This window comes from Rhinolophus sinicus, linkage group LG09, assembly GCF_036562045.2.
Source record: "Rhinolophus sinicus isolate RSC01 linkage group LG09, ASM3656204v1, whole genome shotgun sequence".
In the NCBI taxonomy this organism is placed as follows: Eukaryota; Metazoa; Chordata; class Mammalia; order Chiroptera; family Rhinolophidae; genus Rhinolophus; species Rhinolophus sinicus.
This window is the reverse complement of record NC_133758.1, coordinates 19084827-19096389: the sequence shown is the minus strand read 5'-3', so window position 1 is coordinate 19096389 and position 11563 is coordinate 19084827.

Below are 11563 nucleotides of genomic sequence, written 5' to 3'. Positions count from 1 at the left end.
CTGTTCAGCTCAACTATGTCCTTACTGATTTTCTGCCTTCGGCATCTGTCAATTACTGATAGAGGGGTCAAGGTCTCAGTGGCTTTGTCTATTTTTCTTTGCAGTTCCATCAGTGTTTGCCTCACATATTTTGATGCTCTGTTGTTAGGCACATACACATTAGGGATTGTTATGTCTTTTCGGAGAATTGAGCTCTTAATCATTAACACCCCTCTTTATCCCTGATATTTTTCCTTGTTCTGAAGTTGGCTTTGTCTGAAATTAATATAGCTATTCCAGATTTGTTTTGATTAGTATTAGTAAGGTGTATCTTTTTCCATCCCTTTACTTTTAATCTATCTGTGTCTTTATATTTAAAATGGTTTTCTTGTAGACATGATATAGTTGGGTCTTGTTTTTCTTTTAATCCACTCCATCCATCTCTGTCTTTTACTTGGTGTATTTAGATCTAATTCACATTTGAAGTGATTATTGACATGTTTGGATTCATATCTGCCATATGTGTTACTGTTTTCTATTTGCTGCATTTGTTCATGTCTCTCTTTTTTTTTTTTTAATTTTATTTTATTAAATTTATTGGGGTGACAATTGTTAGTAAAAATTACATAGATTTCAGGTGTACAATTCTGTATTACATCATCATGTCTCATTTTTTTAAGTCTTCTCTCTTTTTCTGATTTCTCTAGTTTTAATAAGAAGCAGCATTTTTTATGATTCCATTTTCTGCCCTCTCAGCATAGAAATTATACTTCTTTAAAAAATGTAAGTGATTCTGCTAGAATTTATAATATACATTTACAAGTAATTGAAGTACACTTTCAAATACCACTAGAGGAGTTCACAGGTAGTGCAAATACCTTAGAAAAGAATATCCCCAATTCCTCCCTCCTATCCCTTGTAACACGCTGTCATTCATTTCATTCATTTATCCATAAGCTATGATCACCCAATACATAGCTGCTATTATTATTTTGAACAGTCATCTATCAGATCAATTTAGAATAAGAAAAATGAAAAATTTTATTTTATTTCCATTTATTTCTTCTCTAAAGACTCTGTAGATGTGAGTTTCTGACCTATCTCGTTTTCCTTCTCTCCGAAGAACTTTTTTTTGAACATTTCTTGTGAGGCAAGTCCACTGGCAACAAATTCACTCAATTTTTGTTTGTCTTTCAAGTCTTTATTTCCCTCTTGTAGGATAATTTTGCTGGTGATTTGTTTTTCTTTCACCACCATAAATATTTCACTCCACTCTCTTATTTGCATGATTTCTGATAAGAAGTCCAAAGTAATTCTTATCCTTGTCCCTTTATAAGCAAGGTAATTTTTTTCTTTCAAGAATTTCTACTTGGTTTTCCACAATTTGAGCATACTGTGCCTAAGTGTAGATATTTTGGCTTTTATCCTACTTGATGTTCTCTCAGATTATTGGATCTATGGTTTGGTATCTGTCATTAATTTTGGAAAATTCTCACACATTACTTTCAAAACTTCTTTGTCTGCTTTCTTTCTTCTTGTATTCCCACTATGTGTATATTTCCTATGTGTTCTCTCCTTAGTCCAGTGACATAGGTTGTTTACTTTTAAGGTCCTGCAGTTTCAATGGAGAGCCAACACTGTTTACTGAATGCCTCTCACTTAGCAGGATTCAATATCCAAACTTTTTCTCCCCTTTTGTGGGAAGCAGCTGATAGCTTTACTCAACATTTTCATCCTTCCACATTCTGCTTTCCACTGTGCTCCTAGCAGACCCCTCCTTCCCCCAGTGCACGCAAGTATTTGAGTGGAAAATATAAGTAGATTTTAAGACTTCTCCCTCAGTTTTTCCTTCATTTTCAGAATTTTGCCCCTCTATTTCTAGCCACTCTGGCACTTCCAAAGCCCTTCCTCTGATACCTCAAACCAGTAAGACTGGAGCTTTTTATTTGAATGTTAGTTTACTTGCATGTAGCTGGGGAATGCCTCAGGGAAAAACCTGTCTAAATGTGGATCTTTCCCAGTGCAATTCCCTTATTTCTAGTTCTGCCTAATCTGGTCCTCCATCTTTTTCCCACTCTGATGGACAAGATAGATCTGTTTATCCACCTAACAAGTATTTATTGAGCATCTAATTTGATGCAGGCACTGTGTAAAGGAATCAATAATATCAAAAAAGACATGCATTTTTGCTTCCATGAAGTTTATATTCTAGGAGGGATTACAGTTAAATAAATAAAAAATACTCCTGCGGTGAATGCTTTGATGTGTGTGTATAGGGTATCATAGGGACACACAGAAGCACCTAACATAAATGTATAGGGATCAAGGAAGGCTTCCTGGGGAAGTGATATCCAGGCCAAGGTCTGTGTGATTAGGTGTAGAGGGGAACCAGGCAGAAGGGACAGTCTGTAACACCCCAGTGCACGGCACGTGCTCCGGAAGAATCCAGGTTATGCCCCACCTCCAACTATATCCTGTACCCACCCTTTTCTCTCCTGCCTAAGAGAGTATATAGAATGCAAGGTGAACAGTAAAGTTGTTATAGGGACAAGTATGAATCTGCTCTATTTGAGAAGGTAAATCATAAATTATTTGCAACTTGTCTGTTCAAAGAGACCAGGTATGATCCACAGTTGAGAAATGCACTTTGGAAATGGTTTAATGTAGAAGATGTAGAGTCTTATACATAGCAATTAATAAAAACAAAAACAAGAGAAAAGAAACTCATTAGAAGGCACCTCCTCCCCAAAAGTAACCACTATTGAGAGTGGGGATCCATTCTTCCAGTCTTTTTTTCTTCCTGGCTATATATTGTTAAATTTATAACAATCTTGTGCAACATATGTATAACTGGCTCTTTTTACTTAATCATAAACATTTTCTCATGCCATTAAATACTGTTGTACAACATCATTTACATAACTACATACTTGATCATATGATGATTTATTTAATTAGTTCTTTCTTGTTCGGTAGTTAGGATGCTTCCAAAGTTTTATAAACACCATCATATGTCAAAAAAAAAAGTCTATAAACTATGTAGTTAAATCCTTCTAGGTTTGGAGCTTCTTTACAATGATTCTTCCTTTTCTTAAGTTGAATTTGAGATTCACTCATCATATATTGGTTAGGTGATACAGAATACAGTTTTTTTATAGTTGAGAGAAACTTGGTTGTGAAAGCAAGAGTAGGAAGAAGCTTTATGAATTTCTTTTTTATAAATCTAGATAAGATTTTTCAATTTTTAGGTTTTCATGATAACTTTTATCATTTGTTGATATTTATTTACCAAGGTTCTATAGAACTTTGAGAAAAAATGAAAAGCCATGAATATTAGATTTAACTATACAACTAAAATCCTGTTTTCTTAAAATGTTTATTGTCACAACTCAAGGGGAATTAAAGAAAATTGGTTTCACAATTTGTAATTGAATTTGGTAGAAAGGTAATACTTCATATAAATTTAGGGGAAGTAGACTTCTTCCCAATTCAGGTTAGTTATTTAAAATATTTTAAGCTATATAAACTTATTACTGCTTTCCTTATTATAATACTGTCAATGAGAACATGAGTTTATAGGCGTTGAAGAATTCTTAGATGAGTCATAGGAGTTTATGAATCCTTCAAAATGTTAGTGAAAAAAAGCTGAAATTTTATCTTGTTACGGTAGTGTCCATCTGATTTTGGATTTCTCTTCAACCTCTATTTCCCCAAGAACTGATATGGTTTCTGCGACCATGCGATCATTAGTAGTTAAATCAAAGATAATTTCTTGGCACCACAGTTACTTGATCATCTGAAAGCATCCACCAAGAAGCCATGTACTACAAACATAATGAACGGTGAGGGAAGTGCTGAACCTTTCGTAATTTTGTCTGGGTCCACAGTTTTCCTTGCCAGAGCTAACAGTACTATTTGGGCAGACACAGCCCACTTAGAACAGACTGGTTCCTGGCCAGCCCTTTGCTTTCCTCTCTGGCCTAATTCTCCAGGACTCCTCACTCTAGTCTCCAGTCATGTTGTACGTCCTGTGTACTGTTCAGAATTCAGCATGGAGGCTGCCTCCCCATCCCAGAAGGCTATGCTGGTTATCAGTGGTTGTCCCCTCGGATTTCCCTTACAAAACACAAACTGAAGTATAAAATCATTACAAATTTCAAGATGGTCATGGGGGCAGGCAGGGCATGAAACCCTGAGCACGAGGCCTTTGTGAGGAAGAGGAAAAGAAAGGGAGTCTATGAGATTGCACTTGTCACATATCCATGAAGCTGGCCCTGCACATATTAACTCACTTAATTCTCCTTTTACAGTTGTGGAAAGCACTGCCCTGGAAACCTAAGCAACCAACCAAACGTCACATAGTAGGGATTTGAACTTGAGTACTATACCCCATAGTTTCTGCTCTTAGCCGTTGTGCTGGCCAGCCCCTGTGGTATGGGAGTAAATGCCAGAATTCACACTGTAGAAGATTGGAAGCACGGGGAAGGAGGCCATTTCTTCGTGCTTTTTCCCCAAGTGTAACTACTTAGGTGGTGAATGTAAGTTACTCAGGTCTTGGGTCTCTCTGAGGCCTGATGGTGTCTCACCAGCCTTTACATTTGTTGATGTTAACCATAGAGGTGGCCTGTCATAGGTAAGCATTGTCCTCATTTATAAAAAGCTTCTTGATGTGTCACATAAATGTATAATGTGTAGTTATATAAACTATCTACATATTTTATTTTATTTTTTATTTTTTATTAGTTTCAGGTGTACAAAACAATGCAATAGTTAGATATTTATATCCTTCACAAAGTGATGACCCCCCTCCCCCAATCTATTGCCCCTCTGACATCGTATATACCGTGTTTCCCCGAAAATAAGACCTAGCCGGACCAACCATCAGCTTTAATGTGTATTTTGGAGCAAAAATTAATATAAGACCTGGTATTATATTATATTATAGTAAAATAAGTGTTATAGTAAAATAGTGTTATAGTAAAATAAGTGTTATAACAAAATAAGATCGGATCTTATATTAATTAATTTTTGCTCCAAAAGACACATTAGAGCTGATGGTCCGGCTAAGTCTTATTTTCAGGGGAACATGGTGTTTATTACAATTCCATCGACTCTATTCCCTATGCTGTACTCCATATCCCGTGACTATATATATTAAATTATAGTTGACATACAATATTATTCAGCTTCAGCTTCAGGTATACAGTGCAGTGGTCAAATTTCCATATTGTCCATGAAGTGGTCTCCTTAATAAGACATGTGCCCATCTGACACCCTACAAAATCTTTACAACATAATTGATTATATTCCCCAAACTGTTTTTCATATCCCCGTGGCAATATTGTAGTTACCAATTTATGCTGTTTCATTCCTTCCCCTTCTCCCTCATCCCTACCCACCTCCCTTCTAGCAACCATCAGTTTTTCCTCTATATCTTTGAGACTATTTCTGTTTAGTTTGCTCCTTTATTCAGTTCTTTAGATTCCACATATAAGTGAGATCATATGGCATTTGCCTTCCTCCAACTGATTTATTTCACTTATCATAAGGTTCTCTAGGTCCATCCATATCGTTGCAAATGGTAAGATTTATTTCTTCTTTATGGCTGCGTAATACTCCATTGTGTAAATGTACCACAGTTTCTTAATCCAGTCGTCTACCGATGGGCATTTCGGTTGTTTCCAAGTTTTGGCTATTGTGTATAGTGCTGCAATAAACATAGGGGTGCATGTATTTTTTTGAATTAGCATCTTGGATTTCTCTGGATAGATACCTAAGAGTAGAATTGCTTGGTCATAAGGTAGTTCCATTTTCAGTTTTTGAGATACCTCCATACTGATTTCCATAGTGGCTGCACCAGTCTGCAATCCCACCAACAGTGCACCAGGGTTCTCTTTTCTCCACAACCTCGCCAGCACTTGTTTGATATTCACATATTTTAAAACGTGTAATGTCTTTAAAAATAATTTTGCTGCTTTAATGTGTATTGCCCTCTAGTGGCCATGAAAATTTTAAAAGAGCAACCCCAAAAGGAACAGCAGCTGTTCATGAAGTGCCAACCAAACATATGACTCATACTACTACCATCATTGCTGGTTGCAAACACACATGTATGTCCACAGTGAGCAGGTGGGTGATGTCACAGGATAATGGGCTGGGACAACATGAACACTGGGCAACACTTGTCCTGTGTAAAGGGAGGGAGGGAGGCTTCCAGTGAGTTCCAGCTCATGGTTGCCCTGGGCGAAGGCAGGCCCAGTTGTTAAAGAGAAGCCCCAGATCCAGATACTTACGTAAACGGGCCCAATTGTGAAGCGTAGGTGATTAATAAAGTAAAAGAACATCTGTGTGGGCCATCCACATTTCTGTGGGCGGCATTTGGGTCGCAATCACCGCTCACTTGTGACCTTTGGTTTATTAATGCTTACTGTCTCCTAGGGGCTGTGTGAAGGGCTTTACATCTGGGTTCCCACTTCAGTCCACTTCCACCCCAGGATGAGCTAGCCCCATTGCACAGATGAGTAACAGAGGCACAGAGAAGTTACATATGTCACCTAAGGTCACATGGCTGGGATTTGAACCCAGCTCTTGTGAACTCCAAAACCCATGATTTTTAACTCTTGAACGTATTGCCCACTGCATGGTATATAAGATTCATTCCATTAAGAAATACATAGTGAGTTGCTAACATATGCCGGACACTATTCTAGGTGACAAAGATTCAGTAGTGAAGGAAGTAGATCTTGCCTTCACTCTTGCGTGTGTTTGTGCTAATCTAACGTAGGAAAGAATTAATGGCGCAGGGATTTGTTTGGGGCGACAGGATTCCTTGGTTTCCCCACCTTTAGAGCACAGTTCGACATCCAGCCTCTAGTTTATTCCACCAGTTCTCTTTGCTTCTGGCACATTTCCAGCTTGGCTGCCCCACTTCTCTGCGCTTCTGTCCAGCCTGGCCCACTACTTTGCTTCCCACTGTTCAGGTCAGAATTTATTCCCACATCTCTGCCCTGCGCATTCAGCCTGACCACAAAGCAACGTGGCCTTCAACTTGCCTCGGGGACATAGCCCTCATTTCCAGACCCCACTCCTTCTCAGCCACTGCCCTGGCAGGAGGTGTCACATAAGATATCTTGCTTATCAAGCTCAGGGGCACTTCTGCCATAAAAGACGTTTCTTTTATGCAACTTCATTGTAGCCAGCTGTCATGCTATCTAGAAGGACATGAAATACTGTAAGTGCTAAGTTTTGGAGTTTTATTTTACTTTTAATTGTATATATGTTTCGTAAGCCAGGATTTTTAAGGTATAAATTAAACATGGTAAAATTCTTGCTTTTAAATTGTATATTTTATTGAATTTTGACAAACACCATCATGTAACCTCCACCATAATCAAGATAGAAAACTTTTCTATCCCTCCAAACGGTTTTCTCCTGCCCCTTTGCTGTCAATCCCCACCCGTCATCCCTCGTTCCCAGACACCCCTCATCTCTTTTCTGTCCCTATGGTTTTGTCTTTTCCATCATGTCATATAAATGGAATCATACAGTTTGTGCCCTTTTAATTGCTGAATAGTATTCCTAATTGTTCTTTAAGATGAATATCTTCTCCGTGGCAACATTAACTTTGAAATGCTAATGAAAACCAAGGGGGAATTATGATTCCTGTTAGAAACATTTGTCTTACAAATCACTTTCAAGAGCATATCAGTGTTATTACGTGAAGCACACCTGAATCCAGGAGCACCTATGGATCTGTGCATGTAATTCACTGACATGAGAGAACACACCTAGCCAAACTAATGCGTTTTCAGGGGTGGCAGGAGGGTAGATGAGGGAACCAAGGAATCACCTTGGGAATTTTTACTAAACTACACCTCTTATCCCTACCTGCCATACAGGACTATAGATATAAATGTTTAATGCCATGCATACTGCAAGCCTTTCATCAGTGCTGCTGCTTGAAGAGCAAGGCCAAGGAAAATTGGGTCTGCGTAGAAAATTAGTGTTTCTGGGGCACCTTCTTGCAGAGGTTGATTGGATTCACCTTGTGTGAGTGAGTTATTGGGCAACAGTTTGGTGAAGAGGAGAGAGAAATTATTCCCGGCAGGGTGAACAGCATAGTCAAAGGCCCTGGGGCATAAACTCAGGGCTGACCTTCAACTGTTGGCATTGGTTAGACCATAAGATGCTCAGTCTGCATTCTGATTGATGAGAGCATGGGCCTAATCAATTGCCAAAATTTTTAAATATCCCCACTGAATGTGCTCTATTGCTAGCTAGCCTCAGGCAGTTAGGCTGATGCAGTTAGGCTTCTAGCAAGGGCCAGAGGAAAAACACTGGAACCCAGAGACTCTCCATAAAGTGCAGACCAGACTGAGAGCCACTCCACAGTAAGACTTCTAGAGAGGCCAGGCCTGTGTAGCTTAACAGTAATAAATGCTATGGGCAAAATTTGGGTCCTCAGAGTCCTTTTCCTGGGGCCAAGAAAACAAGCTGAACCAAAACCACTTATGAAAGTGCCGAGCACAAAGCAAGTCTTCACAAAATATTTGCTGACCTGGTGTTTGCCAAAAGACATTCAGGAATCTGTTACTTACTTTTTTTCTGAAGTTTTGTCTCTGATTAATGCTTGTTTTACTAAAATGGGCTAAGTTTATTAGGTTTGGCCTAACAGAATTCTATTCTGATTTCTAGTATTTAGAGACTACCTAATCCAACGCTAATTTTGCAAATAAGAAAGTAATTTGGCTTAAGTACCCAGCTGGACAGTGGATACAACTGTGACTAGAACTCAAGTATACCAGTTCAAAATCAATTCACTCTCCTGTTTTAATGAAAATAAATTCTTTTTCCCCTGAAAAGAAAAGTGTGTTTGTATTCCTGGAAGCAAGGCTGATTAAATTGCTGTTTTTAGTCCAGTAAGGTCCTGGTTTGACCTTCAGTAGCAAATAAATATTGCAGATGAAGTAGATATAAAAAGAAAACCCATACACTCATAAAACTTCAGTATGGCACTTCGGAGAGGCTGATGTCTAGCAATTTTATGATGCCATCACTTGGACAGGCCCTCACTCTATTGCCAGGAGCCCTCTGGACCTGTAAGAGTGTAGGGTAAGTCTAGTGTGCTCACTGATTTTCTGGGATAAAGAAACTGAATAGGATTAGTCTAGGTAAGTGTTATCTCAGTGTTGCTAGATTGTTCTTTACTGGACTATCGACTTTGTTTTATTATATTTCCACCTATGCTGGTAGGAAGAATAATAGACAAAATGTTACGTGTCTGGTTTTTGTGACAGAAAAATGGGTGACTGCTCCAATTTCAGCAGGCGAGGGAGAGAAGACTTCCGTGTTCATGACAGCAAAACAGCTGGATTCCTGGCGGAGTGCTTTTACAGTCTAATTAGGGTGAGTTACATAAAATGCAATCTGGACAGAACTGTCTTCTTGCAAAGGTAATGTAGACTTTCTGTCTAATCCTAGCCTTCAGAATAAAACTAAATGCAGAACTAGAAATTAGCAGATAAAGAGAAAAAGCTTTCGGCCATTTTTGAATTAACAAAGATTAAGTGAATGAGTAAAATTTAGCCATTAAAATCTTCTGAATGGAAAGTGTCTCCCCCGTGAAGGCTTTGATGCGCCTGAGCTCTTAACTGGTAGCATTGTATTCAGTTAGGCCAAAAGTGAATAATCAAGTAGTTAAGGGGTCTGACATTCATTTAAACAGACCTTGCAGGTGCTGGAGAAAAACAATAGCATTCAGACTGGGAGTCTTCATTGTGGAAGAAATGCCATGGCAACATCTCCCTGAAGCTGTGTGGGGGCGATGGGACTGCGCCAACATGCAACTTAACGCTATGGGTGTTCAATGCTTTTCGCATGGATCGCCCTTCCTTGTAAATCCTCATGTAACCATATATATTTAGTCACATATGCTTATGTCAGTTACCACAAAGCAGCTTCTAATTGGTATTTCAAGCTAAGAACAAGGAGTGAAACCGAATAAATTTATCAGTGAGGGGGACGGAAAAGTCTGCACACAAGCCTACGCTGTATGAATGAACCTAAGAACAAAAAGGCACTTCTTAGCTTAGGGAGCTCTGACAGGCATGTGATTTGTGGAGAGGTATCAAGAACAGGAACAGCTAGACCCCGCTGGAACTTTCAGAGCGGTGCGGATTTTTTTCTGCAGGTAGAACAAAAATCAAAAAGCCTTTTTCAATTTAGTTTAGTTTTGATTACAGCTGCTTCGGTATATGCCATCAATTGTGTTTTGAGGGTTTATAAAAATATCCTCTTTAGATAATAGAGCTGAAGACCAAGAAGGGATTGGAGATGAGTTGGGGAAATGGGAGCGGAAAAGCTAAGAGGAATGGAATGAACATCTATGATCCATGTTTCTATGCCAGAAATTCTGATGTCTGCTTTCCATATACGCGCATTTTATTCCTCGTGTTACTCTCTTCAGTAGCTTGGTGTAGGCTTCTTATGCTCCAGGCACAGGACTAGTCCCTGGAAATGTAATGTGGTCTTAGCTCTCAGGAAGTTGTTTACAGGCTAGAGGGGATATGCGTATTAATCAAACAGCCATGCAAAGGTGCTAAATAATGGAAGGGAGAGATGGTACTATGAGAACAGTTAATGGTGGATCAGAGAAGGTCCTTTAAGAAGTCCAATGTAGCTGAGATCCTACGAATGAATAGGAAATAACTGAACGAAGTGAGAAGAAAGCATGTCCCAAGCAGATGGAAGAAAACATGTGCAAAGGTCCTGTGGCAGAAAGAAGTATAGTGATATGAGGGCATAAATGATAGCTGATATATTACTCAGGGTCCTTAATTGAAAATAATAATGATCAATTCTGGCCAATTTTTGCTGAAAAGCAATTTATTCAAAGATTGGGTAGCTCACAGAATGTTTTAGAGTGCCATAGAAGCAAGTTTAGTAACAATGTCTAAAATAATTCCGTGGAGCTTGTGCCATGAAGGTAACACTTACACTGGTAACCCTGGTACCATCAATACTGGGCACTGTTGTAACCACTGGAAACTGGACACAGCAATTCCTATTGCCACCACCCTACTTCTTTGTCATTAGTTGCTCAGTAAGATTCACTCCAGTACGTCTGATTGGCAGAGCCTAATTTACATGTCCATACCTTGGTCACAAGGCAGGCTTAGAAAGCAAAGTAGACAATGAGATGCACAGCTTCACGTTCTGCCTATCAGGAGGAATTCCCTTCTGCGTTGTCCTAAGGCCAGTTACATCATTCCACTGGTACCTACATAACATGCACAATGGCCTGGAAACGCTAACTCTCTAGGAAACTCCCCATCGGTTGAGGGTAGCATGTCACTGTGACAGGTGTAGGCCCAGGGGAATGTGACCTTCCTCATGACCCTTACACAGGCACAAAGAGCCTGAAGTGCCTGGGAGTTTATGACACCCCCCCACCCCTTGGGGCTCCTAGTCAATGACTGGAAAGAGTGTGAAAGCCCAGTTTCCTTGCCTGCAGTTCAGACAAACTCAGAGATTAAATTCCAGACTTCCCAGTGTGATCAGGAAGAGGCTGACACTTTACCTGAAA